Raw genomic sequence first — 27938 nt, forward strand, 5'->3', positions numbered from 1 at the left:
TAAAAATGTTTACTTTCTTAATTACCTGATCCCCAAAAGGCCCTACCCTGGAACAATAGCTACCTAATAAAACAAACTCCAAGTCTAAATTTTCCCCCTACCCTGAGTTAAGCCTTCCCAAAAATTCCCCTTAGAGAACAGCAGAAAAGTGGTCCTAATTGAGTGTCAGAAAAAACTGACAGTTGGAAATTTGTATTGTTCCCAAATCCTCATTTTTTATTATTTTGCGCCAAAATTTGGTATGCAGCACCAAGCGACAGTCCTACCCAACCCTACCAAATTTCAGCAGGGTACCTTGAACAGCTTTTAAGGTGTAGCCCCTCAAACACCATGCCCCCCCCCCACCAGAATTCTCTATGTAGATTTCCATTTTTTTTATTCAGCCTTAATATAAGGGCACGACTGTGCCCTTATAATATATATATATATATATATATATATATATATATATATATATTAGTTATTAACAGAAATACCAAGAAACTCTTGTGTTAAAGTGACCAGTGCAGTAGACGTTCACATTTTTTATGAATTACATTATTGTTAAGAAACACCAAGAAGATGCATAAGGTTTTCTCTGAAAAGAAACAAAAACAACTGACATGTATGAAGATGATGGTGTTTTATCATCCTGCTATGTCCTGTTTGATCTGATTCACAACATCGGGAGATGGATTATCACCCAAAATAATATAGTAAATGCTGTCATCTCATCATATTGTAGCTAAACCTTGTGCCATAGCGCCATCTACTGCTAGCAGTAGGTAGTTACACTGAATATTCTAATACACTTAAGGTGCATTCACACACAACGATTTTTTGAACGATTGTCGATAACTATATCGTTTATCGTTCAATCGTTGAAAAAATCATTCACTTTCTGAGTTAAAAAGATGAACGATTATCGTTCATGCGCGTTCACGTTTGTAGTTTATAGTTCAGTCAGACTGACCAACTGAACAATTTTCATTAAGGGAATATGCAAAAATCGTTTGTAGTTCAAAAAAATTGTTTATTACACTGTAAAAAATCTGACAGATAATCTGACAGAAAATCGTTCATAAAATCGATGGTAACAAAATCGTTGTGTGTGTATGCAGCTTTAGAATTACACTTGAGATTGCTGCTTGATCTGAATATTCATGCTCTGGAGGGCCTTAAGGCCTGATTCAGATGTGGATGCAATGCCGATATTTACGCAGATTGAGCGATTATTGCTCATGCGTGAAAGCCACACTACACATGTGCAGCAATTGTTTTTTACGATTATGCTCACATAGCGGATTCATTCGCAAAGTGAGGGACAGGTAGTCAGCGTTCGGGGTAGGTAACGTGGGGTTATAAAAACGCAGGCGTGTCAAACCATATAATCACTGTTTTCTGGGTGTGCAGAAATTGGCCACTGCATTCCTAATCTGCTTGTATGGAGACCTGCTATGTCTACAGCATGTTAGACCTACTCAAAATGCTGATGGCTGCCTGATCTGCTTTCGATGTTTCCAATGTTTCCAGTTTTGTGCATGAGCAGATGAGCACTGGATGGTGAATGGGTCATGATGAAAAATCTTACTTATTTGCTGTTTGTGGCAATTGTTTTCTGACAAATTCTCATTCAGTTTGGAAGCTCACTTATACAATTTACTTGTGTGCTGTAAATGTTGGTTTTGCACAAGGAGATGATTCTAGAAGTGCTCATTGGCATCAAATCTCCACAGGTTCACTGTGCTTAAATGTAGAAGTTACAATAAAGACCTTCTGCCACTTTAGTACCATCCCTTTCAATAAAATGAAAATGTCCATATCTGTCTCCCCTTTCTCAACTGTAATTTTGCTCATATTTCCCAATCTCCACACAGTATAGACAGGGCTGGCAACAGAAATCTTGGGGCCTTGTACACTGATGTCTCTAGGGGTCTCCCTTGACCACCTCCCCACATCACCACCCTGGACCCCTGAAACCACACATCCATCCCTTGCATGTGCTAATACATTAAACAACAAATATAAGATACAGTAATACTGTAATGCCAGGTACACACTGGGACGATGTTGTTACGATTTGTCCAAATCGTAATGACATATCTTGCATATAGTGCAGTGTGAATGCACGATATGTGTGCTCCTGCAGTCGCATGCAACGTCGTCAGGTTTGATGTGCTGCACATCAAACCTGACGAAATCGCATGCAGCCCCATTCATGTTAATGAAGGATGGAACGAGTGATCGTTCCATCATTCATTACATCATTTAAGCACACACATAGCGAATTTTCACCCAATTTGGCTGATTTTGACGAATCGCGTAGATGAATCGTGTAAAAAAAGGCCAAATCGTGAATTTCTACTCACGATCACGATGCCGATGCGCGTCCCCACTCGTCGTGCCTTGTATCTTCTGATCTGGCGTGCTGTAGGCCAGATTTGCCAATCCGGGACACGATGGGTGCCGATTGTGAGGATTTTTTTACTCACGATGAATCGTACAATTCATCGTACAATGCAAAATTTGACTGACAGGAGCCTGGACACGCCCCTCCGCCATCTTGGGCAGCATCGTGTATGAAAAAGAAGGAAGCACAGTCGGAAACCTGCACACTGAAGTGTATTTTGTTGAAGTTTGGTGAGTATTTGTACTGTATAAATGCAACCACACTGACCACCAATATGTGCCCCCCACTGCCAACCAATGTGTGCCACCCACCTATAAATGCATGACCCAGCCACTGCCCACCGGAATGAGGTGGGCAGTGGCTGGGTCATGCATTAAGCTCCCACTGCCCACCTATGTGTGCCACCCACCTAGAAATGCATGACCGAGCCACCGCCCACCGGAATGAGGCAGGCGGTGGCTGGGTCATGCATTAAGCTCCCACTGCCAACCAATGTGTGCCACCCACCTAGAAATGCATCACCCAGCCACCGCCCACCGGAATGAGGCAGGCGGTGGCTGGGTCATGCATTAAGCTCCCACTGCCCACCAATGTGTGACACCGACCTAGAAATGCATGACTCAGCCACCGCCCGCCTCATTCCGGCGGGCGGTGGCTGGGTCATGCATTAAGCTCCCACTGCCCACCAATGTGTGCCACCCACCTAGAAATGCATCACCCAGCCACCGCCCACCGGAATGAGGCAGGCGGTGGCTGGGTCATGCATTAAGCTCCCACTGCCCACCAATGTGTGACACCGACCTAGAAATGCATGACTCAGCCACCGCCCGCCTCATTCCGGCGGGCGGTGGCTGGGTCATGCATTAAGCTCCCACTGCCCACCGATGTGTGCCACCCACCTACCCACTAACTGCCCACCAATGTCATGGGGCCACCTAATAATTAATTAGAAAACACTTCAAATTTTTCAAAAATTAACAAAACAAATATATTACAACAAGATTAACAATCATATTTAAATAACATAAAATAGTTGCAAAAACATGTTTAAAAAAAACACAATACATTACATTTAAAAACACATCATTCCTTGTAAAACAGGGGTCATCAACCTTTGGCCCTCCAGCTGCTGTGGAACAATACATCCCAGCATGCCCTGACACAGTTTGGAAATAACAGCATGCTGAAACTGTGCCAGGGCATCCTGGGATCTGCAGTTCCACAACAGCTAGAGGGCCAAAGGTTGAAGATCCATGCTGTAATAGAAAGAAAAACACCAAAAAATAAACACATGACATTCCTGTAAAAGAAAACACAATTACAATACCATACCAAACATTAAAAAACTGTAAAAAAGAAAATATGAAAACATAAAAAATGTAACCATAACAATATAAAATATAACAAAACTATATACACTAATATTTATATGTCCTTTTTATTTCTTCTTCTGCCTAGAAATGTCCATAGATAGTGAACGTGACTTCGTGACTGGATTCATAGAAATCCTGCAGTCTAAAGAGTGTCTGTTGCGTATAAGTTCTCGCCAACACCATAACAAGAACCACAAATTCGCCGCTTTACAGGTGTTGTTACAGTATACGAAAAGGTTAATTGCCGACGCAGACCTCAAAACTGTCTGGTACAAGATTCAAAACCTCCGGACAGTGGCCCTGATTCAGAGCCGGACGCTCTGACAGAGCGCTCGCTCTGAAACAGGGCTGTCCCACTGAATTTAAGAACGGCCTCCTGGCCGCTCGCATAGCTGTAGGTGACTACCCACAACTATAGCGAGCGGCCAAAATGATGGTCGCGATGGTCAAGACCATCGCGACCATCGGGCTTTCGACGAGACCCTTTCGGTAGGGTCTCGTTGCCGCAAGCCCTGGGGTGCTTTTGGCTCTATCAGAGCCAAAAGCACTCTCACTGACTTGTGATGTCAGTGGGGCCGGCCCCAGACGGTAGGCATTCCCATGGAAACGCCTCCGTCTGGGCAGCCACGCCCCCGGCACACCCACCAAAGGGGGCGTGCTGTCACTCAATATCGACAGCACGCCCCCTTTGGTGCGAGACCCATAACGACGGCTTGGCCGTCGTTATTCGGGTCTCGCGCATGCGCTCGATGGAGCAGCCTCCGTCGTGCGCATGCGCACTTGGCCAACATCGACCTGCTTGCGAGCACTCAGTGCTCGCGAGCGGGTCTGAAATAGGCCCAGTGTACATTAAAGAGAAGAAGAAAGTCGGTGACTCCAAAAGATCTGGCGCAGGCACCGATGATGAGTATGAACCATCGCTGTGGTACTACAAACAGATGTTCTTCTTAAGCGATCAGCAGCCACAACGGCAGTCTCTGGTGTTGATGGCTGAGCGAGAGGGAGAAGAGGAGTTTGCAGAAGTGACTGGACCGTCTGCTGAAGTCTTGGTAAGTAGTGACACAGTTAATAAACCATATCCTTATTGTTTTTGTAGTTCAATCCCAAATGTCCAATATAGTCACTTAGGGCCTGATTCAAACCCGGTCGCAAGCGCTGAGTGGCCCAGAGCGCATGCGCACGATGGAGCCGGCTCCGTCGTGCGCATGTGTGAGACCCTGATAGAGACGGGCAATCCGTCGCTCCAGGTCTCGAGCCAAAGGGGGCGTGCTGTCGATGTTGAGTGACAGCATGCCCCCTTTGGTGGGTGGGCCGGGGGGGTGGCTGCCCAGATGGAGGCATTCCCATGAGAACACCTACCGTTTGGGGGCGGCCCCACGGACATCACAAGTGATGCCTGTGGGAGAGCTTTCGGCTCTGTTTGAGCCGAAAGCTCTCTGAGGCTTGCCGCCATGAGACCCTACCACAAGGGTCTCATTGCAAGCCTGATGGTCATGATGGTCTTGACCATCACGACCAACATCCTGGCCACTCGCATTAGCTGTGGGTGGCAACCCACAGCAATGCGAGCGGCCAGGAGGCCGCTCCATAAAAAAAAAAAGACGCCTTGATTCAGAGCGAGCGCTCTGTCAGAGCATCCGGCTCTGAATCCGGGCCTTAGTTCACAGACATTCCTCCTGCCATGGCACCGTACCTGGTCTGTTAAAATAGGCCATGTACTCCTCCCTCACTTCTTTGGCACGTGCGGTCAATGTTGTTGTATTTGGTGGTGCAGACACAGATGTAAAATGGCCAATGTCCTCCGGAGGTCCTACATCTTCTGGTCTAGCTGGGACTGGTCCTCGTTGGGTACATTTTCTTCGCAGAAAGTTATGCAGCACACAGCACGCCATCTATCTTCTCCACACGTTGGTTGATCTGTTCATGTAATGCAAAAGCCTCGTCTGCGACAAAAATATAATTTAGGCCGTGCTTTGTATGGTCCAGTGAGAGCAAGTTTAATGATTGCTTTGCAGATCTCCAGAATGTTGATGCCCAAGGACTATGGTGAGATGAGTGTCCCAAACTTCAAGTCTTCAAATGACCATCCTGTAGCCAGATACCTCAGGGTAGCCACCAGTCTCTCTTCAGCAGGGATTGCCCTCCACCGCCTTGTGTCCTGTCTCAGGATGTGGGGGGGGGGGGGTCCACCAGATGCAGCAATTCCAGGAAGGTGGCTTCATCCATGCACAGGTAGTTACGATAATCCTCTGGGTTGTTCTCCTTGATCTCCATCAGCAGGGACATGTGAGAGCGGGTATCCCTTTGTAGTAGCCACTCTTTAGACCAGCATGCTCTCGTCCTTCTTTGCTGGGCCCTCTTCCTAATCTCCTGGACCCCAGCTTCGGCAACCAACACTCTATACTGATAGGGATGTATCAGTACAGAATTCAGGAACAGGATAGAATGCAGGTAGCACACACTTGCAGGTAGAATAAACTTTGTACAGTAGCAATGTACAGGTTTCAGCAGGAAATACACCTAGCCTGACTAGTAGCAGAGCAGAATGTGCATAGAGTTTAAAACACACCTGCTTTTTATACTCCTTAGCTAGCCCCTCCCATTGTTACGACTATTTAAATTTCCCACCAATTGTCTAGAGCCCTTTTTTTAAACTCACGATTTATGTTGCCCGATCTCACAATGTGTACGATCCGATAGATCATGAGATTGTGAAACAGATTGGGTGAAAATTTTCCAAAATTGTGATCACGACGGCAAGCGAGCTCCCGTGAGAGTTCACAGGAAATCGTAAACGATATTGGATCGTAAGCACATCGCTATGTGTGTGGGCACCTTTAGATGTGTACCCACGGTACGATATGTTGGACTGATGGTCCGACATATCATCCCTGTACACATCATCTGGTGTACCTTTAGTGTACCCAATGTTCTGAACTTGAACCCATGAAGATGTCGGTGTGTGTGTATATATATATATATATATATATATTTATATATATACACATACATACATATATATATATATATATATATATATATATGTATATACATAGTCCCATGTCATCTGCACTCACATCCAATGGTAGCCAGCTGAGGGGGTACACCACGCAGGATTTTTCATTAGTCCAAAACAAATACAGTTAATAGAGAGTTTACTCATCAGTTCAAGTTGTGCAAAAGTTTCTTTATGATAAACTCACGTCACATGCAGGGTCACATGCATTTAGTTCACATAGGACTTTTATCAAGGCATCCAGCAATAACATGGTACAGGGTCACCAGAAACTAAAATTACCCTGTACCATGTTGTAATTACTGGTTGTCTTGAGAAAAATTTTGCACAACTTGAACTGGTGAGTGCTCTCTCTATTGACGAGCAACAATACACTTACCAGGTGTTCGTTGCTGCTGCGGCTGTCTCAGGGGTCGGGGATGTGTCAATCAGGTCGCGAGGCAAGCTTGCTCTCGCCTCCTTTGTCTCTCCCTAGGTGGCCGCGGCTGCATGGAGGCAGGAGGCAGGGAGACAGGAGGCAGGGAGACAGAAGAGGCCATGCACCGTCGCAAGAATGATGCCTCTGCAGGGCACTTTCACCTGATATAGCGCATCAGGTGACAGGGTTAGCTGAGGAGGAGGGGGTCATCAGGGAAGGTAGTCACTGGAGTGGGCCACTGCGTGCGGGAGGGTGTTACACTGACCGGCTGCATTTCTTTGCACAATGCCAGATGAATGGCAGGTGCTGTCAGTAAGTATTCACATTTAGGGGCCGCGGTCCCACTAGATGCTACTCAGAACCATGTGGCCGCAGCCCCGCTAGAAGCAGCACAGAACCATGTGGCCACTCTCAACCTCGGGACCCGGAACAGGTGTACTCTTTGTACCCCTCCAGAGCTGGCCCTAGGCATAGACAAACTAAGCAAATGCCTAGGGCATTTGGAATGCCTAGGGGCATCCAAGCCTGCCTAGAGCCGGTGGAGGTTTGGTACAGGAATGGCCTGGCACCTGCTGCCGGCTGGGCAGAAATACTGGCAGCTGCTACTTCTGCATAGCATCCACAATCAGAGCTCAGCTGACAGTTCCGATTGGGCCTGGCAGCAGCAAACAGTGAGCGGGCAGCAGCGGAACACCCAGCAGTAGTTTGCTGGGGCGGAGCACCTGGACGGCGGCTAGTGGTTAGCATCGGGCCGACTCTGAGGCATCACACTTTTAGAATGAGCTTCTGCGCATGGACAGAGGCTCATTCAGGACTATAAGAAAGTAGTCACAAGAGGGCTGCTGCCCCATGGGCCTTTGCGGAGCTTGGAGTAGTAAATCATATCTCACGGCTCTGGGTTCCACCTCCAGCAATCAAACACACTGCTGCGGCCTGCCAGTGAGATGAGAAAAGCGGTTCTGCCACCCGTGGCTTGCTGTACCTTGAGTCGGACAGCTCTGCAAGCTCTGCGTAAGTAAAGTAAATTTGGAACAGGGAGAGGGCTGTGGTGCTAAATGCTGGGAGGGGGTTCTCTGCTGGGATAGGAGTGGTGGGTGAGGGTGGGTGTTGATACCGTGCTGTGCTGGCCACACTCCTTTTCAGGATCTTACAGGGAGGGCGGCACCATACAAAATCTTGCCTAGGACACTCATTTGGCTAGGGCCAGCTCTGTACCCCTCTGTCACCATGGCTGAGCATAGAAACCATTCTCTTAGCATGCTGACTAAGATTTTTCTGTCAGCGCTGACATAGAGGATACAGGACCTGATTCAGAGCCGCTCGCTTGATGCGTTCACTCGCTCGATGCGTATGTAGGCGATCGCACGGCAAGGCATTAGCACACCAACTATGTCTTGGCGTGTGATCGCTTTGTGTATGCAGATGCCCACTAGCCTGTCTTAAGTCGCCCACTTGCGCACATCATCTTCAGGAAGTGTATGGAAACATCAGTACATCGGGTACCACTGGATACGATCACAGCGCTTGTGGCTGACCATACCCTACCGCAAGCACTGCGAGCCCTTCAGTGTAAAATCCAGCCAGGTGACGTGTACTATGACACTTTCTTTTAATTATGCATGCTTCTGAAATGGCATTGAGATGCTCAGGCATGCCTGCGTTCGAACCTCCACTCCCCCGTTTTTAATGCCCAGCCCCTGTCACCACACACAAACGGCTTCTCCTGTCACTCACTCAGCAGGGCAGTCTATGCACAGTGAGCGAACACTTCCCAATCTCTCACACTGGTTCGCACATGCGCACTGTGATGCGTATACATGCACACAATGCGAAAATCAGCCAGATATGAGCAAACGCATCCTTGTGAGCGGGTCTGAATCATGTCCACAGTTCTGTCTCTGTGACAGACTCACTTGGACTGTACTCCATGGCTGGCAGTATAAAGTGGAAAGAGCCCATAAAAGGTCAAGAACCTCGTCCCCCTCCTCTTCCTCCTCTTCAGATAATAGTCATACAAAAAATAAAAATCTTTCCCTTATCCCCAGGGAGACCTGCTCAGGTGTCATTCCCCCATTCCCTGGAATAGCAAGCACAAAACCACTACCCATAACTGGCAAGATACCTCTGCCCATAGCCGGCAGCACAAAGGCATCCGCTCTCAGTATGTGGGGTCACCTGACAGACAGGCCCACATTTCCCATAGGGACTGTGGCCACTCTTCCTCCGTGGACTGGAAATCAGAGGAAATTACCAGAACCTCTGCCTCATCCCAATGTGGGGAATATAGTGAGATTCAAATGGCCAGAGTGGCTTTAGCAGGAAAAACTTCTCCAACTAAATTATATGCCATACACTGGGTCTTAAAATGTAATTCTGAGGTCCAAAAACTTGCCCAGTTGGCACTTAGAGCAACTCTTGTCAAAGAAGATGAGTTGGTTTTACAATCCTACTTGGGGTTACCAGACATACCCGCACTATTCGCCCCCAACATTGATCCAGCCCTAGTCTCCATAGTGGGAGAAAAGAGGCACAATGATTAGACAGACAGTACTCTGACTAAGATTCAATATAAAATAGCAGACACACCTGGCCCCCTGCTGTTCATGTTAGATAAAGCAGAGAGGGAAGGGGAGTCCAGCGTCTCACTGGACTCTCTGGTGGTATCCAAGCTTGCTCTCCTTAAGGCCATTAGTAGAACAACACTTTTAATAGGCCAAACCTTCAAGTAAATCACCAACACCCGCAGGTCTAGATGGCATACTGGCACAGGACTTGCAGATCTAATGCCCAAATCCTTAGAATTCCCTAAGCTTACTGACGCTGACCTCTTCAGCCCTCAGTTCATAGAGGAGGTCAAAATGAGACTTACAGTAAGGCAAGGAAATCCTTTTCAGATCTCAAAAATGTAAATAAACCCTTCAAGATACCCCTTCTACTAGGGGGTCAGACTTCATGAGCCACAGGTCCGACCTGTCAGACTTCACGAGCCACAGGTCTGACCCGAAACTTCCAAGGCACAAGAAGAGCCCAGGGAGGAGGAATCATGCACAGATCCAATGATGCCCCAAGAGGATCATCCTCAAACACTTGGAACATGGCCAAAAGAGGTCATAGCTATGGTAAGTTCACCCACATACTCTTCCCTCCAAAAAACTCTCAAACAATCCTATTTAGAGTGGCAAATGATTACCACAGACAGGTGGTTGCTGAAAACAATCCAGTCCGGGTTAAACCTCCCTTTACTTCGTTTTCCACACCAAGCGGGTCATATTCCTTGTTTAAGTAATTGCAGCCTTCAGCTAAAGAAGGTACTGACTACAGCTCTCCAACAGAGAAAAATAGAATTGGCAGACTCGACCGCAAAAGGCTGCATCTGTCACCTATTCCCCATAATAAAGCAAGATGGCTACATAAGGCCAGTATTAAACATCAAAGCTTTGAACTGATATTTGAAACCAAAATAGTTTTGCATGGAAGGTATCCCAGACATTCCTTACCTCCTCACAAGGCACTGCTTCTGTATAAAGATAAACCTAAAAGAAGAATTCCATCCATATTGGTTCATCCAAATCACAGATGTCTCCTCAAATTTTGACACCTTGGGGTAAATTTACTAATATGAGAGTTCTATTTAAGAAGTGATGATGCCCATAGAAACCAATCAGATTCTACTTCTCATTTATCTAGCACCTTCTAGAAGATAATACCTGGAATCTGATTGGTTGCTATGTTTGGCCTCTCTTTTGCTACCTACACCTTTACAGGGCAGAGCGTCCAATGCATTATGTACCTAGACAACATATTACTGGTACACTCAGACCACGACATCCTTCTGAAACACAGAGACTCAACCCTTTCCCTACTAACAGACCTGGAATTCATAGTGAACACTTAATAGTCAGTTCTAACACTGTCCAGAACCATAACATTTCTTGGTTTCGATCTAGATACCTATTCTTTCTCCTTGGCAGTCCCACTTAAAAATGGCTAGAGATGAAGGAATACATACAAAGAACTTCCCAGAAACACACATTATCCTTCCGCTCCTTAGCAAGGACAATTGGGAAGATGATTGCAGTGTTCCTGGGTTTCCGACGCGTGTCTATCATGCAGAGAGCTACAAGGTCTCCTAAGAACTCTGCTTCACATCCAATATTCCTGGACAGACACTATTTTTCTCTCTAGAAGAGTAAAAACAAAAACAGAACTGTCCAAATGGAACAGTCTTCCCGTTCCTCCTCCTCGCCCACTTCTAGACTCAACACCCTGTATGACAATTACTACAGATGCATCACTAACAGGTTGGGGAGGTTTCTCTCAAGAGAAAGCAGTAAGGGGCACCTGGTCACCTGATTAAACCAAGCTGTTCATAAACATCCTAGAATTATGTGCAGCAAAACTGGCACTAAAAGCCCTAGTTCCCAAGCACACTAAGGGGGGTCTGTATCCAGTTATGCTTGGAGAATATGGGCCAAATGTAATAGGTAGTCTGTTTTGGTAAATTGTGAGTTTGGTGCTAAACTCGCAATTTTTCACAACTCTCCAATGTAATAGGGTGTCTGTTCACTAAAACTCGCATTTTTCAGAGTTACTAAAACTCTCCATTCTCAAACTCGCATCCAGATGTTTTCACATTGAAAACAATCAACTCGCCCAATGTAATAGAGTGTGTGTTTCAGACTCGCAAAAAAAAGATTACCAAAAGTTCCCAAATAATAGACCTGCTTCAGGCTAGCGAGTACATCCTGAGCAGGTCAGATTAACACAGAAACATGCACATATCCATGAGATATGTACAAGTTTCTGTGTGTACTTATGTTAAATGTTATAAAAAAAAAAAAAAAAAAGTGCACCCCCTCCCCAAAAGCATAACCAGCCGCGGGCTTTATAAAGCCTGTTCTGGTTCTAAAAATATAGGGGCCAAAATGCGTAGGGGGCCCCTGTATATTAAGAACCAGCATGGGGCTTTGTTGAGCTGGTCCTGGTTCTGGAAAATCAGGGGACAAAACGAGCAGGGGTCCCCTGAAAATTCCAGAACCAGCACCGAACTCTGTCTAGCGGGGGATAATGCCACAGCCAGGGAAAACCTTTCACCGGTTTCCCCGGCCAAAGCATTATCCCTGACCGCGACATTGTATCATTGATGTAACCACAAGATTAACATAAATTAATCTTGCGGCTACGATGTAGCGGTTCCCACAATAGACGTCTATGGGGATTTCTCACCATAGACGTCTATGGGACACACAGGCTGGCCGCATTCAGCTAATCAGGGAGCTGATCCAACGGACGGGGCACACGTGTGCCCCGGACATTTATGCGGAGCAAAGGTATGTGTACACACATACCTTTGCTCGGTCCGTATGGTTCGGTTTTTTTGCGTTTTTTTATTTTAACCCCTGGATTGCCTACTTGCAGAAGAGGACGTGATCGACGCATTTGAGAGGTGAGTATGGATTTTTTTTTTCAGGTACACCCCTATGGATTACTTTGGATACTAGGTGAGTATGTGTGAGTGTGAGCAGGGGCGTAGAGAGCCACGCAGGGCCCCGGTAAAGAGGGGGCATGGCCTAATTGCAGAAGGCGTGGCCACGCCCCCTTGAAAAAAAGTTGTGTTTTGCAGTGCCGCCTGGTGCAAAGCCAGTGGGGGGCGCAATCAGTGTGATCGCTCCCCCCTTCAGGCATAGGGGATTGCTGTGGCTGCTGCTTAGCAGCCGCAAGCACTCTCCCACTTCAGCCCAGCACACGCTGTGTGCTGGGCTGCTGCAGAGGGAGGGAGGGAGGGAGAGGGGGGTGGCGGCAGACCTGGGACCCCGCCGGGCCCCTCTGGAAGCCCGGGCCTGGGTAAACTGTACCTGCCCCCCCTCTCGGCACCCCTGAGTGTGAGTGTGCATGTATGTTTTATTAAAATTATACTTTCACGGTGTCAGTTTGTTTATTTACGTATTTCTTTAGTTGTGGAACTACAAGTGCCAGCGGGCCCGTTATGCCCCGCATGCTGGTATTTGTGGTTCTCCAAATACCAGCATGCAGGGGAGGCTTGCTGGTAGTTGTGGTTCTACAAATAAGACAATATGGAAAATTTAATTTTACACTTTACACTTTACACTATCAACCCGGCACCCACCGCCCTAGGGTGCCGGGGATAGCCCCTGGGCTATCAGTCTAGGCCTGGGGTGCCCTGGAGAGGGGTACCCCTTTATTGGGGGGGTCCCCAACTCCCCAGGGATCCCAGGGATCCCTGGCTGTGGCATTATCCCCCTGCTAGAAAGAGTTCGGTGCTGGTTCTGGAATTTTCAGGGGACCCCTACTCGTTTTGTCCCCTGATTTTCCAGAACCAGGACCAGCTCAACAAAGCCCTGTGCTGGTTCTTAATATACAGGGGCCCCCTATGCATTTTGGCCCCTGTAATTTTAGAACCAGAACAGGCTTTATAAAGCCTGGGGCTGGTTATGCTTTTGTGGAGGGGGTGCACGATTTTTTTTTTTAACACACACAGAAGCGATCACGGATCTCACTGATCTGTGATGGCTTCTCTAAAACTTGCACCTTTTAATGCTACTGTCATTCCTAAACTCGCCTGCACTCGCAAATGCAGTAGCCTCGAGCTGAAAAGTTTGCAGGCTATTGAATTTGCGAGTTTCAGTACAAACTCGCACTTTTTAAAAGTGAGAGAAAGTGCGAGTTTGTACTGTTACTAAAACTGACACCCTATTACATTTGGCCCTATGACTGAGGTGTCATATATAAACAAAATGGTGGGCACCAAGTCAATATGCCTATGCAAAGAATGCATTAGAGGTCTGGGATTGGGCAGTCCAAAGGGACCTAATCTTAATTGCAGCCTACATCCCAGAGAACTCAAGGAACTAGCAAACGCCCTGTTCCGAGTAAGAATATCTCTAGAATCTGCGGAATTGAGAAGCCAGGTCTTCCTTTAAATACCTCAAAACCTTTGGGAACCTAGAAATAGACCTCTTTGCCAGCCCCATGAATTCTCAGGTTTTGTGTCCACAATATGGACAAAAGGGGTATGAGAAATGGATGCAATGTCCTTACCTTGACAAACCTGTCTTGCCCCTATGCTTTCCCTCCCCCTGCACTCCTCCTGAAAGTCCTACAGAAAATCAGGGAGGGCCGAGTACCCTGTATTGTGGTAGTATATCCAGTATGGCTATCCAGGGTATGGTTCCCTCTGATTTGCCAACCATGCATAAGAACCCCCTGGGGTTATCCAAGGACTGCTTCCAGGGAACCCCAGACATACTGGAACACTTCCCCAGTGCATGTTGATGGCAACATTACTAGGTTGCTAACCGATCCAGCCCGAGCATCCCCCACATTAGCTCTAATCAGCACTTCCATAAGACCCAAAACTAGAGCCAGGTATACGGTGATAATTAAAGAATTTGACCTCTGCTGGTTCCAAAGGACCATATCTGACCAGTCTTCTCTACCTCATTTAGCTTTGGATTTCTTAGCTTCGAAATATCAATCAGGTCTAGCATCAGTTACCATAAAGTCATATGGTTCTGCTTTAGCCATCATGATCCCAAACCTAACAGATAACAAACTATTCCTAAGTCTGTTGAGGAGTATTTACCTCTCTAGGCCTATACAACCCAAGTACTCCCAAAACCTGGTACATCGCACCCTTCCTCTACACTCCTAACCTCTTGGGAGACAGACAACATTACTCTTTTATCCCGCAAGTTGGCATCCTTGCTAGCTCTAGCTATAGCAGCTAAAGGGTCTGAACTAACCCTCATATACACCACAGATCCATAGTTATCACAGACTCCTACAGGGTACCCCATCATTCTTAGAGGTCATACAAAAACGTCCTCATTCAAAAGCCTGATAGCAGAATTAGAGTTAAATCAGTATATAACACTTCAGAACCTAACTTGTGTGTAGCTTTGTGCTTATCATCTTACTTGGCCCTGACAACACCAATAAGATACAACATCACCCAGCTCTTCCTCACCTGCAGAAAACCATTTCACCCAGCAAGATCCTCTACTATTAGAGGATGGATCATGACATCCATGAGAGAAACTGGGATAGATACTGACCAATTCAAGAGCCATTTCCTATGGGGAGCAGCAGAGACAAGAGTGACAGCTAAAGGCATACCTTTACAGTCGATCATGCTAGCAGCAAGGTGGGCCTCTGTCCATACCTTTGCAAAACACTATTAGAGACCAACCAATCAATAAAAGATCGAGTTTCTCAGAGCAACTACCAGGTATGTGGTAGTCTTGCCACCTGCGGTTACTAGGTGGTAAGCCTCCCGAAGAACAAAACACTAGTTTGCAGGAGTCTATGGCCTGCAAACTGGATTTGTTCTAGGGAACAGGATTGCCACCTAGCTACAGCTCCCACCCTACCCACCCTTCTTCCTCCTCCTTTGCTAGGTCTGTTGTTTCCTCTGGAGATCCTTGCTTGAGTGCTAATAACCTTACCTTTATCATCCCTCAAGATGCAGCAAGGGACCCAAAGAAGTCTCAACCAGCCACCAATAAAAAACAGAAGTAAGCTACTACCCTGCACCAGATCCTGGCCTAAAGTTTAGAACTGTTATTACCTGTCCAGTTCTGATTCCAACTTACAAACCATGTTTTTCTTTCAGTAAGTTGTCAGTTACAGTTCAATAAAAATATCTTTGTTGCAAAGCATTCATCATGGTTTAATCCTTTTTTCTTTACAAACAAAGGTGTCAGGCTTATCAGGTATAAAGGTTTATCTTCTCTTCCACCATTACTCTCTGGGGTTGGATTGCCACCAGCGACCTTCTGAAAAACCTGAGTTAGTGGCTCAGGCATGTGCCCATGTGACCGAGGGCCCATGTGACTGTGATGTGTACAGGCAGAGGAGGTGAAAACTCTTCTCTGTCTCAGCATTTTTGGGAATCTTGCTGCTTAACCCACCAGCTGTTGCAAGGTGGGAATCCTATTCCATAGAACAAATCCAGTTTGCAGTTATAGATTCCTACAAAATAGTGTTTACTGTACTAGCGTTTGTTGTAGAAAGCAAACATTACTCCTCATTTGATTAAATCATTATTTTTCCTCGTTTGGGTGTCCATAAATCTATTTGAATGCATTGAAATTCTGCAATTGAATCTGTCATCTCCTGCACAGGATCAGCAGACTGAATAGTAGCAGGAGCATTAGGAATACTCTCTTGTTCTAGTGTTAAAGAGCCTTCTGCATGCAAATCAAGGTAGAAAATGTATTCTGCCTAGCTTTCTGCAGGATTTGGCTGAATAGATTTCTGGTCTTGAACAGGCTTGAACACAGGGCCAGTGTCACGACCAGGGTATCTCTTGCCAGGAGCCTACGGTGCTTACCAGTGCAGATGCTGTGGTGTGGCCCTTCCAGTGAGGGAGCTGGTACTTGGAGACTGGCGCTGGGTGCTTGCATGGGGGTCTGATGTCTGTGGGTCCTGCTGGCAGGGGTAAAGCTATCAGCATCACCATGCCGCGGGTGCCTGGGCACGGCCATCTTGCCTCAGGGCATGTGGCCTAGCCACTCACGCTCTGCTGCTGGGTACTTAAGGGGGTTTGGAGCTTCCTGTAGTTGCCAGTGCAATGTGTTTCACAGCTTGCTGTGAGAGAGTTCCCTGTGCTCCTAAGCCTTGTTCCTGCTCCAGTGCTACCTTTGCTTCCTGTCCGCTAAGTCGGATACCACAGGCCTCCCAGCACAGCTTTGACCGGTACCACAGCTTCCAATCCAGAGGTGACTGCTCTGTCTCCCACAGCTTACCCACTCCTGTGTTCTGAACCTGTCGTTAACCCCTCATCAGCCATTCTACAGAATATCAGGATATCTCATAAGGCATACTTGCCGACAATCAGTTCCCTCCTTCCGGGAGGGAGCTGATTGTTGGCTAACAGCGGGGGGCATGCCCGGCCATGACATCACATTTGTGGGCGGAGCCGCATGATTGCATCATCGTGGCCCCACCCCCTCTTCACAATGCCATTATTTTTGGCATTGTGAAGCAGGGGGTGGGGCCACGATGACACAATTCAGCGCAAATCGCGTCACTGGGCCCCACTGCTGCGGGGGTTTTGATACTAACTCTGTGGGGATAGGGAGGGATGCCGGCTACCAGGAGGCTTGCCTGCCTTTCCGGGGGGCCGGGAGCAGCACCCGAAAACTGGGAGGCTCCCGGCCAAATCGAGAGGGTAGGCAAGCCTGTCATAAGGGGACCTAATCATCTACAATAAAATAAAGTTTTTAAGGACATTTTCCTTAATTAACATTATTTTAGTATTCATGAAGTATCTTAAAACAGGAGATATCACTGATATCTCCTGGTTAAGTCCCCCTGCGTAAATTTCCATATGGAAATTATGGTATTCATCAAATTCCAAATATTATGTATTTTCGGAATTTGATGGTGTTACCATATGCCACTGAGGTGGTGTATAGTAGGTAACATTTACCTGCTTTCAGCTGGACAGGTCCCCTGGCATACTCCTCCATCGCTCTGTTCCCTCCTCTGGCACCTATGGCTGCTCTGACACTGTGTTCTTCCAACAGAACACAATAATGTTTAGAAAAAAAAATGTTTTTTTTCTTCTAAACTGTACTGTGCTCTGTCGGGAGAACACATGTCAGCATAGAAGATGGAGCCGGAGACTGCTGCACGGGCAGGTAAGTCGGTGACGGGGGGAGGTGAGTGGAGGGGGGATGGGAGGTTGAGGACACATACCAAATTACCGCAGCTGCAGGCATGCGCTGGTTTTACAGATGTAACAGTGCATGCACAGCACAAATTCCAGCTGCGGTAAGTTAGAGAATAGAGGGATAACTATCTATTTCCTGAAGAGCTGTCATCGCAAAATTTACAGCATCTCGAAATAGATAGTTATGGAGAGGAGGAATGATGAATTCCTCCTGTAATTAGGTAGAACTCCATGCGAGTTCTAAACATAATTGCCTCCAGAGAAAGTTTAGGTATGATGAATAGGCCCCTCAGTCTTCCTACAGGACATGAGGATATCTCATTCAACCATATTTGCATCATTTCTGGATTTCACCTCAAACATCTCAGCCACCTTTTTGGACATTGACTTTATCTCTCCAACTACAGTTACTTAAACATTACCTAAGGATGCAAATTCACCTTGCAAAAACAAAATGAGCCCAAAAACCTAAACATGATGACATTATTGTTACAATAGTCCAAAAACCACAAATTGAGGCCAAAATAATCCCCCACAAATGTACGCTAATTGATTGTGTAATCCAGACATTAGCAGCTATGATTTCCACCTGCGTTCGGTTTTGTGCTATCCAAAAAAACTGCTTTCCAAATACATACCAAGCCGGTTTTCAATCCAACACTAATTGATTTTCTGACAAGCCGTGATTAATCGATGCTACATCGTGGAGTGCCGGGACGGAGGAGAAGGCCATCGCCAATGTGGTCGAGTTATCCAGACCCTAAGCTGTGCGAGCATTTTGAAGGGAAAGAGGATCATCCAGTGACGTATGAGTTGGTACGAACACATTTGACGTTCGCATTTGTTAATGTATGTACGCCCCAAAAACGCCTCGCCACGCCTGCGTTTTTCCATCACCTCCCCCGTCAACACCCAAAAACGCCCTGTTCTGTCAATCACATTTGACATGTCACTTCCTGTACGCTATTTGACGAACGAGACAAAAAAAACTCGCAATCTGCCGTACGCACATGCGCAGTGTAACACCGAAGCATGCGCGGATAGTCAACATCGGAACGCAACGAGCGTACTGCTGTTAGCGAACGGCACTGAACCAGGGCCTGAATCTGCCTATCTCTATAATGGTGCAATTGTGAGGTAATAGTTTAAAAATGTTTACTTTCTTAATTACCTGATCCCCAAAAGGCCCTACCCTGGAACAATAGCTACCTAATAAAACAAACTCCAAGTCTAAATTTTCCCCCTACCCTGAGTTAAGCCTTCCCAAAAATTCCCCTTAGAGAACAGCAGAAAAGTGGTCCTAATTGAGTGTCAGAAAAAACTGACAGTTGGAAATTTGTATTGTTCCCAAATCCTCATTTTTTATTATTTTGCGCCAAAATTTGGTATGCAGCACCAAGCGACAGTCCTACCCAACCCTACCAAATTTCAGCAGGGTACCTTGAACAGCTTTTAAGGTGTAGCCCCTCAAACACCATGCCCCCCCCCCACCAGAATTCTCTATGTAGATTTCCATTTTTTTTATTCAGCCTTAATATAAGGGCACGACTGTGCCCTTATAATATATATATATATATATATATATATATATATATATATATTAGTTATTAACAGAAATACCAAGAAACTCTTGTGTTAAAGTGACCAGTGCAGTAGACGTTCACATTTTTTATGAATTACATTATTGTTAAGAAACACCAAGAAGATGCATAAGGTTTTCTCTGAAAAGAAACAAAAACAACTGACATGTATGAAGATGATGGTGTTTTATCATCCTGCTATGTCCTGTTTGATCTGATTCACAACATCGGGAGATGGATTATCACCCAAAATAATATAGTAAATGCTGTCATCTCATCATATTGTAGCTAAACCTTGTGCCATAGCGCCATCTACTGCTAGCAGTAGGTAGTTACACTGAATATTCTAATACACTTAAGGTGCATTCACACACAACGATTTTTTGAACGATTGTCGATAACTATATCGTTTATCGTTCAATCGTTGAAAAAATCATTCACTTTCTGAGTTAAAAAGATGAACGATTATCGTTCATGCGCGTTCACGTTTGTAGTTTATAGTTCAGTCAGACTGACCAACTGAACAATTTTCATTAAGGGAATATGCAAAAATCGTTTGTAGTTCAAAAAAATTGTTTATTACACTGTAAAAAATCTGACAGATAATCTGACAGAAAATCGTTCATAAAATCGATGGTAACAAAATCGTTGTGTGTGTATGCAGCTTTAGAATTACACTTGAGATTGCTGCTTGATCTGAATATTCATGCTCTGGAGGGCCTTAAGGCCTGATTCAGATGTGGATGCAATGCCGATATTTACGCAGATTGAGCGATTATTGCTCATGCGTGAAAGCCACACTACACATGTGCAGCAATTGTTTTTTACGATTATGCTCACATAGCGGATTCATTCGCAAAGTGAGGGACAGGTAGTCAGCGTTCGGGGTAGGTAACGTGGGGTTATAAAAACGCAGGCGTGTCAAACCATATAATCACTGTTTTCTGGGTGTGCAGAAATTGGCCACTGCATTCCTAATCTGCTTGTATGGAGACCTGCTATGTCTACAGCATGTTAGACCTACTCAAAATGCTGATGGCTGCCTGATCTGCTTTCGATGTTTCCAATGTTTCCAGTTTTGTGCATGAGCAGATGAGCACTGGATGGTGAATGGGTCATGATGAAAAATCTTACTTATTTGCTGTTTGTGGCAATTGTTTTCTGACAAATTCTCATTCAGTTTGGAAGCTCACTTATACAATTTACTTGTGTGCTGTAAATGTTGGTTTTGCACAAGGAGATGATTCTAGAAGTGCTCATTGGCATCAAATCTCCACAGGTTCACTGTGCTTAAATGTAGAAGTTACAATAAAGACCTTCTGCCACTTTAGTACCATCCCTTTCAATAAAATGAAAATGTCCATATCTGTCTCCCCTTTCTCAACTGTAATTTTGCTCATATTTCCCAATCTCCACACAGTATAGACAGGGCTGGCAACAGAAATCTTGGGGCCTTGTACACTGATGTCTCTAGGGGTCTCCCTTGACCACCTCCCCACATCACCACCCTGGACCCCTGAAACCACACATCCATCCCTTGCATGTGCTAATACATTAAACAACAAATATAAGATACAGTAATACTGTAATGCCAGGTACACACTGGGACGATGTTGTTACGATTTGTCCAAATCGTAATGACATATCTTGCATATAGTGCAGTGTGAATGCACGATATGTGTGCTCCTGCAGTCGCATGCAACGTCGTCAGGTTTGATGTGCTGCACATCAAACCTGACGAAATCGCATGCAGCCCCATTCATGTTAATGAAGGATGGAACGAGTGATCGTTCCATCATTCATTACATCATTTAAGCACACACATAGCGAATTTTCACCCAATTTGGCTGATTTTGACGAATCGCGTAGATGAATCGTGTAAAAAAAGGCCAAATCGTGAATTTCTACTCACGATCACGATGCCGATGCGCGTCCCCACTCGTCGTGCCTTGTATCTTCTGATCTGGCGTGCTGTAGGCCAGATTTGCCAATCCGGGACACGATGGGTGCCGATTGTGAGGATTTTTTTACTCACGATGAATCGTACAATTCATCGTACAATGCAAAATTTGACTGACAGGAGCCTGGACACGCCCCTCCGCCATCTTGGGCAGCATCGTGTATGAAAAAGAAGGAAGCACAGTCGGAAACCTGCACACTGAAGTGTATTTTGTTGAAGTTTGGTGAGTATTTGTACTGTATAAATGCAACCACACTGACCACCAATATGTGCCCCCCACTGCCAACCAATGTGTGCCACCCACCTATAAATGCATGACCCAGCCACTGCCCACCGGAATGAGGTGGGCAGTGGCTGGGTCATGCATTAAGCTCCCACTGCCCACCTATGTGTGCCACCCACCTAGAAATGCATGACCGAGCCACCGCCCACCGGAATGAGGCAGGCGGTGGCTGGGTCATGCATTAAGCTCCCACTGCCAACCAATGTGTGCCACCCACCTAGAAATGCATCACCCAGCCACCGCCCACCGGAATGAGGCAGGCGGTGGCTGGGTCATGCATTAAGCTCCCACTGCCCACCAATGTGTGACACCGACCTAGAAATGCATGACTCAGCCACCGCCCGCCTCATTCCGGCGGGCGGTGGCTGGGTCATGCATTAAGCTCCCACTGCCCACCAATGTGTGCCACCCACCTAGAAATGCATCACCCAGCCACCGCCCACCGGAATGAGGCAGGCGGTGGCTGGGTCATGCATTAAGCTCCCACTGCCCACCAATGTGTGACACCGACCTAGAAATGCATGACTCAGCCACCGCCCGCCTCATTCCGGCGGGCGGTGGCTGGGTCATGCATTAAGCTCCCACTGCCCACCGATGTGTGCCACCCACCTACCCACTAACTGCCCACCAATGTCATGGGGCCACCTAATAATTAATTAGAAAACACTTCAAATTTTTCAAAAATTAACAAAACAAATATATTACAACAAGATTAACAATCATATTTAAATAACATAAAATAGTTGCAAAAACATGTTTAAAAAAAACACAATACATTACATTTAAAAACACATCATTCCTTGTAAAACAGGGGTCATCAACCTTTGGCCCTCCAGCTGCTGTGGAACAATACATCCCAGCATGCCCTGACACAGTTTGGAAATAACAGCATGCTGAAACTGTGCCAGGGCATCCTGGGATCTGCAGTTCCACAACAGCTAGAGGGCCAAAGGTTGAAGATCCATGCTGTAATAGAAAGAAAAACACCAAAAAATAAACACATGACATTCCTGTAAAAGAAAACACAATTACAATACCATACCAAACATTAAAAAACTGTAAAAAAGAAAATATGAAAACATAAAAAATGTAACCATAACAATATAAAATATAACAAAACTATATACACTAATATTTATATGTCCTTTTTATTTCTTCTTCTGCCTAGAAATGTCCATAGATAGTGAACGTGACTTCGTGACTGGATTCATAGAAATCCTGCAGTCTAAAGAGTGTCTGTTGCGTATAAGTTCTCGCCAACACCATAACAAGAACCACAAATTCGCCGCTTTACAGGTGTTGTTACAGTATACGAAAAGGTTAATTGCCGACGCAGACCTCAAAACTGTCTGGTACAAGATTCAAAACCTCCGGACAGTGGCCCTGATTCAGAGCCGGACGCTCTGACAGAGCGCTCGCTCTGAAACAGGGCTGTCCCACTGAATTTAAGAACGGCCTCCTGGCCGCTCGCATAGCTGTAGGTGACTACCCACAACTATAGCGAGCGGCCAAAATGATGGTCGCGATGGTCAAGACCATCGCGACCATCGGGCTTTCGACGAGACCCTTTCGGTAGGGTCTCGTTGCCGCAAGCCCTGGGGTGCTTTTGGCTCTATCAGAGCCAAAAGCACTCTCACTGACTTGTGATGTCAGTGGGGCCGGCCCCAGACGGTAGGCATTCCCATGGAAACGCCTCCGTCTGGGCAGCCACGCCCCCGGCACACCCACCAAAGGGGGCGTGCTGTCACTCAATATCGACAGCACGCCCCCTTTGGTGCGAGACCCATAACGACGGCTTGGCCGTCGTTATTCGGGTCTCGCGCATGCGCTCGATGGAGCAGCCTCCGTCGTGCGCATGCGCACTTGGCCAACATCGACCTGCTTGCGAGCACTCAGTGCTCGCGAGCGGGTCTGAAATAGGCCCAGTGTACATTAAAGAGAAGAAGAAAGTCGGTGACTCCAAAAGATCTGGCGCAGGCACCGATGATGAGTATGAACCATCGCTGTGGTACTACAAACAGATGTTCTTCTTAAGCGATCAGCAGCCACAACGGCAGTCTCTGGTGTTGATGGCTGAGCGAGAGGGAGAAGAGGAGTTTGCAGAAGTGACTGGACCGTCTGCTGAAGTCTTGGTAAGTAGTGACACAGTTAATAAACCATATCCTTATTGTTTTTGTAGTTCAATCCCAAATGTCCAATATAGTCACTTAGGGCCTGATTCAAACCCGGTCGCAAGCGCTGAGTGGCCCAGAGCGCATGCGCACGATGGAGCCGGCTCCGTCGTGCGCATGTGTGAGACCCTGATAGAGACGGGCAATCCGTCGCTCCAGGTCTCGAGCCAAAGGGGGCGTGCTGTCGATGTTGAGTGACAGCATGCCCCCTTTGGTGGGTGGGCCGGGGGGGTGGCTGCCCAGATGGAGGCATTCCCATGAGAACACCTACCGTTTGGGGGCGGCCCCACGGACATCACAAGTGATGCCTGTGGGAGAGCTTTCGGCTCTGTTTGAGCCGAAAGCTCTCTGAGGCTTGCCGCCATGAGACCCTACCACAAGGGTCTCATTGCAAGCCTGATGGTCATGATGGTCTTGACCATCACGACCAACATCCTGGCCACTCGCATTAGCTGTGGGTGGCAACCCACAGCAATGCGAGCGGCCAGGAGGCCGCTCCATAAAAAAAAAAAGACGCCTTGATTCAGAGCGAGCGCTCTGTCAGAGCATCCGGCTCTGAATCCGGGCCTTAGTTCACAGACATTCCTCCTGCCATGGCACCGTACCTGGTCTGTTAAAATAGGCCATGTACTCCTCCCTCACTTCTTTGGCACGTGCGGTCAATGTTGTTGTATTTGGTGGTGCAGACACAGATGTAAAATGGCCAATGTCCTCCGGAGGTCCTACATCTTCTGGTCTAGCTGGGACTGGTCCTCGTTGGGTACATTTTCTTCGCAGAAAGTTATGCAGCACACAGCACGCCATCTATCTTCTCCACACGTTGGTTGATCTGTTCATGTAATGCAAAAGCCTCGTCTGCGACAAAAATATAATTTAGGCCGTGCTTTGTATGGTCCAGTGAGAGCAAGTTTAATGATTGCTTTGCAGATCTCCAGAATGTTGATGCCCAAGGACTATGGTGAGATGAGTGTCCCAAACTTCAAGTCTTCAAATGACCATCCTGTAGCCAGATACCTCAGGGTAGCCACCAGTCTCTCTTCAGCAGGGATTGCCCTCCACCGCCTTGTGTCCTGTCTCAGGATGTGGGGGGGGGGGGTCACCAGATGCAGCAATTCCAGGAAGGTGGCTTCATCCATGCACAGGTAGTTACGATAATCCTCTGGGTTGTTCTCCTTGATCTCCATCAGCAGGGACATGTGAGAGCGGGTATCCCTTTGTAGTAGCCACTCTTTAGACCAGCATGCTCTCGTCCTTCTTTGCTGGGCCCTCTTCCTAATCTCCTGGACCCCAGCTTCGGCAACCAACACTCTATACTGATAGGGATGTATCAGTACAGAATTCAGGAACAGGATAGAATGCAGGTAGCACACACTTGCAGGTAGAATAAACTTTGTACAGTAGCAATGTACAGGTTTCAGCAGGAAATACACCTAGCCTGACTAGTAGCAGAGCAGAATGTGCATAGAGTTTAAAACACACCTGCTTTTTATACTCCCTAGCTAGCCCCTCCCATTGTTACGACTATTTAAATTTCCCACCAATTGTCTAGAGCCCTTTTTTTAAACTCACGATTTATGTTGCCCGATCTCACAATGTGTACGATCCGATAGATCATGAGATTGTGAAACAGATTGGGTGAAAATTTTCCAAAATTGTGATCACGACGGCAAGCGAGCTCCCGTGAGAGTTCACAGGAAATCGTAAACGATATTGGATCGTAAGCACATCGCTATGTGTGTGGGCACCTTTAGATGTGTACCCACGGTACGATATGTTGGACTGATGGTCCGACATATCATCCCTGTACACATCATCTGGTGTACCTTTAGTGTACCCAATGTTCTGAACTTGAACCCATGAAGATGTCGGTGTGTGTGTATATATATATATATATATATATATATTTATATATATACACATACATACATATATATATATATATATATATATGTATATACATAGTCCCATGTCATCTGCACTCACATCCAATGGTAGCCAGCTGAGGGGGTACACCACGCAGGATTTTTCATTAGTCCAAAACAAATACAGTTAATAGAGAGTTTACTCATCAGTTCAAGTTGTGCAAAAGTTTCTTTATGATAAACTCACGTCACATGCAGGGTCACATGCATTTAGTTCACATAGGACTTTTATCAAGGCATCCAGCAATAACATGGTACAGGGTCACCAGAAACTAAAATTACCCTGTACCATGTTGTAATTACTGGTTGTCTTGAGAAAAATTTTGCACAACTTGAACTGGTGAGTGCTCTCTCTATTGACGAGCAACAATACACTTACCAGGTGTTCGTTGCTGCTGCGGCTGTCTCAGGGGTCGGGGATGTGTCAATCAGGTCGCGAGGCAAGCTTGCTCTCGCCTCCTTTGTCTCTCCCTAGGTGGCCGCGGCTGCATGGAGGCAGGAGGCAGGGAGACAGGAGGCAGGGAGACAGAAGAGGCCATGCACCGTCGCAAGAATGATGCCTCTGCAGGGCACTTTCACCTGATATAGCGCATCAGGTGACAGGGTTAGCTGAGGAGGAGGGGGTCATCAGGGAAGGTAGTCACTGGAGTGGGCCACTGCGTGCGGGAGGGTGTTACACTGACCGGCTGCATTTCTTTGCACAATGCCAGATGAATGGCAGGTGCTGTCAGTAAGTATTCACATTTAGGGGCCGCGGTCCCACTAGATGCTACTCAGAACCATGTGGCCGCAGCCCCGCTAGAAGCAGCACAGAACCATGTGGCCACTCTCAACCTCGGGACCCGGAACAGGTGTACTCTTTGTACCCCTCCAGAGCTGGCCCTAGGCATAGACAAACTAAGCAAATGCCTAGGGCATTTGGAATGCCTAGGGGCATCCAAGCCTGCCTAGAGCCGGTGGAGGTTTGGTACAGGAATGGCCTGGCACCTGCTGCCGGCTGGGCAGAAATACTGGCAGCTGCTACTTCTGCATAGCATCCACAATCAGAGCTCAGCTGACAGTTCCGATTGGGCCTGGCAGCAGCAAACAGTGAGCGGGCAGCAGCGGAACACCCAGCAGTAGTTTGCTGGGGCGGAGCACCTGGACGGCGGCTAGTGGTTAGCATCGGGCCGACTCTGAGGCATCACACTTTTAGAATGAGCTTCTGCGCATGGACAGAGGTTCATTCAGGACTATAAGAAAGTAGTCACAAGAGGGCTGCTGCCCCATGGGCCTTTGCGGAGCTTGGAGTAGTAAATCATATCTCACGGCTCTGGGTTCCACCTCCAGCAATCAAACACACTGCTGCGGCCTGCCAGTGAGATGAGAAAAGCGGTTCTGCCACCCGTGGCTTGCTGTACCTTGAGTCGGACAGCTCTGCAAGCTCTGCGTAAGTAAAGTAAATTTGGAACAGGGAGAGGGCTGTGGTGCTAAATGCTGGGAGGGGGTTCTCTGCTGGGATAGGAGTGGTGGGTGAGGGTGGGTGTTGATACCGTGCTGTGCTGGCCACACTCCTTTTCAGGATCTTACAGGGAGGGCGGCACCATACAAAATCTTGCCTAGGACACTCATTTGGCTAGGGCCAGCTCTGTACCCCTCTGTCACCATGGCTGAGCATAGAAACCATTCTCTTAGCATGCTGACTAAGATTTTTCTGTCAGCGCTGACATAGAGGATACAGGACCTGATTCAGAGCCGCTCGCTTGATGCGTTCACTCGCTCGATGCGTATGTAGGCGATCGCACGGCAAGGCATTAGCACACCAACTATGTCTTGGCGTGTGATCGCTTTGTGTATGCAGATGCCCACTAGCCTGTCTTAAGTCGCCCACTTGCGCACATCATCTTCAGGAAGTGTATGGAAACATCAGTACATCGGGTACCACTGGATACGATCACAGCGCTTGTGGCTGACCATACCCTACCGCAAGCACTGCGAGCCCTTCAGTGTAAAATCCAGCCAGGTGACGTGTACTATGACACTTTCTTTTAATTATGCATGCTTCTGAAATGGCATTGAGATGCTCAGGCATGCCTGCGTTCGAACCTCCACTCCCCCGTTTTTAATGCCCAGCCCCTGTCACCACACACA

Source organism: Taudactylus pleione, unplaced genomic scaffold (assembly GCF_031769625.1).
Source record: "Taudactylus pleione unplaced genomic scaffold, aTauple2 ptg000305l, whole genome shotgun sequence".
In the NCBI taxonomy this organism is placed as follows: Eukaryota; Metazoa; Chordata; class Amphibia; order Anura; family Myobatrachidae; genus Taudactylus; species Taudactylus pleione.